A 3160-nucleotide genomic window follows, 5' to 3' on the forward strand; every position below is an offset into this window, starting at 1 on the left:
GTTAGTTGATGCAGTTTCTTCCTAGCATTGATGGTCTTTATATTTTGGCATGTTTTTGCAGTGGCTGGTACCCGTTATTCCTTTCCATGTTTAGTGCTTCCTTCAGGAGTTCTTGTAGGGCAGGCCTGGTGGTGACAAAATGTCTCAGCATTTGCTTGTCTGTAAAGGATTTTATTTCTCCTCCACTTATGAAACTTAGTTTGACTGGATATGAAATTCTCGGTTGAAAATTATTTTCTTTAAGAACGTTGAATATTGGCCCCCACTGTCTTCTGGCTTGTAGAGTTTCTGCCAAGAGATTTACGTTAGTATGATGGGCTTCCCTTTGTGGGTAACCCCACCTTTCTCTCTGGCTGCCCTTAACATTTTTTCCTTCATTTCAACTTTGGTGAATCTGACAATTATGTGTCTTGGAGTTGCTCTTCTCGAGGAGTATCTTTGTGGCATTCTCTGTATTTCCTGAATGTGAATGTTGGCCTGCCTTGCTAGGTTGGGGAAGTTCTCCTGGATAATATCCTGCAAAGTGTTTTCCGATTTGGTTCCATTCTCCCCATCACTTTCAGGTACACCAATAAGACATAGATTTGATCTTTTCACGTCGTCCCGTATTTCTTGGAGGCTTTGTTTGTTTCTTTTTACTATTTTTTCTCTTAACTTCTCTTCTTACTTCATTTCATTCGTTTGATCTTTGATCACTGATACCCTTTCTTCCAGTTGATCGAATCGGTTACTGAAGCTTGTGCATTTGTCACATAGTTCTCGTGCCATGGTTTTCAGCTCTATCAGGTCATTTAAGGACTTCTCTACATTGGTTATTCTAGTTAGCCATTCGTGTAATCTTTTTTCAATGTTTTTAGCTTCTTTGCGATGCATTTGAACTTCCTCCTTTAGCTCGGAGAAGTCTGATCATCTGAAGCCTTCTTCTCTCAACTCGTCAAAGTCATTCTCCATCCAGCTTTGTTCCGTTGCTGGCAAGGAGCTGCATTCCTTTGGAGGGGGAGAGAGACGCTCTAATTTTTAGAATTTTCAGCTTTTCTGCTCTGTTTTTTCCCCATCTTTGTGGCTTTATCTACCTTTGGTCTTTGATGATAATGATGTACAGGTGTGGTTTTGGTGTGGATGTCCTTTCTGTTTGTTAGTTTTCCTTCTAACAGTCAGGACCCTCAGCTGCAGGTCTGTTGGAGTTTGCTGGAGGTCCATTCCAGCCCCTGTTTGCCTGGGTATCAGCAGCAGAAGCAGAGGCTGCAGAAGAGTGAATATTGCTGAATAGCAAATGTTGCTGCCTGATCATTCCTCTGGAAGCTTCGTCTCAGAGGGGTACCCAGCTGTGTGAGATGTCAGTCTGCCCCTACATGGGGGTGCCTCCCAGTTAGGCTACTCGGGAGTCAGGCACCCACTTGAGGAGGCAGTCTGTCCGTTCTCAGATCTCAAACTCCATGCTGGGAGAACTACTACTCTCTTCAAAGCTGTCAGATAGGGACATTTAAATCTGCAGAGGTTTCTGTTGTCTTTTGTTTGGCTACAACAAAAGACAACAGAGGTGTCTGTTGTCCTGTCCCCAGAGGTGGAGTCTACAGAGGCAGACAGGCCTCCTTGAGCTGTGGTGGGCTCCACCCAGTTCGAGCTTCCCGGCCATTTTGTTTACCTACTCAAGCCTCAGCAATGGTGAGCACCCTCCTTCAACTTTGCTGCCACCTTGCAGTTAGATCTCAGACTGCTGTGCTAGCAATGCGGGAGGCCCTGTGGGCGTGGGACCCTCTGAATCAGGCACGGGATATAATCTACTTGTGTGCCATTTGCTAAGACCCTTGGAAAAGCACAGTATTAGGGTGGGAGTGACCCGATTTTCCAGGTGCTCTGTGTCATGGTCTCCCTTGGCTAGGAAAGGGAATTCCATTACTCCTTGCGCTTCCCAGGAGAGGTGATGCCTCGCCCTGCTTCAGCTCTTGCTTGGTGGACTGCACCCACTGTCCTGCACCCACCATCTGACACACCCCAGTGAGATGAACCTGGTACCTCAGTTGGAAATGCAGAAATCACCTATCTTCTGTGTCACTCATGCTGGGAGCTGTAGCCTGGAGTTGTTCCTATGTGGCCATCTTGGAACCACCACCGAAATGGTGTTTTTGTCTTCATTAAGTGTTTGGCAGAATACACTAGTAAAGCTCTCTGGTTCTAAAGTTTTGGGATTTGGTTTTGTTATTGATTTTTGTTTTTTGTGGGTTTTTTTTTTTTTTTTTTTGAAGATTCCTAAATACGAATTATATCTCTTTAATAGATATAGAACTATTTTTTCTTAAATAACTTTTGCTAATTTTTTTCTTTCAAGGAATTGATCTATATTATCTATGTTGTTGAATTTATGTGTATAGAGTTATTTATAGATTTTGTTATTATCATGTTAAAGTCTGCAGGGTCTGTAGTAATATTCCTATTTCATTTCTGATGTTGATTATTTGTGTCTTTTGTTTTTTCCCTGGAGAGTATGGATAGATGTATTGTATTAGCCTGTTCTCATACTGCTGATAAAGACGTACCTGAGACTGGATAATTTATACAGGAAAAAGGGTTTAATGGACTTACAGTTCCACATGGTTCGGGAGGTCTCATGATCATGGCAGAAGGCAAGGAGGAGCAAGTCACATCTTATGTGGATGGCAGCAGGAAAAGAGAGAGCTTGTGCAGGGGAACTCCTCTTTTTAAAACCATCAGATCTTGTGAGGTTTATTCACTATCCTGAGAACAGCACAGGAAAGACCTGCCCCCATGATTCAATGACCTCCCACCTGTTCTCTCCCACAACACATGGGAATTCGAGATAAGATTTGGGTGGGGATGCAACCAAACCATATCAGGTATTATATATATTTTATTGAGCTTTTCAAATAATTGCCTCTTCGTTTCATTGACTTTTCCCCATTTTTCTGTTTTCTATTTCATTAATTTATGGTTTTATATTTATTATATCTTTCCTTTGGCTTTCTTTTGAGCTTATTTTGTTCTTCTTTTACTAGTTGCTTAAGGTGGAAGCTTATAGATTTGAAACTTTTCTTCTTTTTTAATATGTGCACTTAAAGCCAAAAATTTGAATCTAAACACTGCTTTAGCTACATCCCACATATTTTAATATGATGTATTTTTATTTATTTCAAAATATTTT

The 3160-nt window shown here is 41.6% G+C and overlaps 1 pseudogene; it reads left to right on the forward strand.

The window, feature by feature from the left end:
* Positions 1 to 3160, forward strand: part of LOC108516556 (thyroid hormone receptor-associated protein 3-like) — a 134880-nt pseudogene that overhangs the window by 99614 nt on the left and 32106 nt on the right.

The sequence above is a fragment of the Rhinopithecus bieti genome, unplaced genomic scaffold, assembly GCF_001698545.2.
Source record: "Rhinopithecus bieti isolate Rb0 unplaced genomic scaffold, ASM169854v2 scaffold_37987, whole genome shotgun sequence".
NCBI lineage: Eukaryota > Metazoa > Chordata > Mammalia > Primates > Cercopithecidae > Rhinopithecus > Rhinopithecus bieti.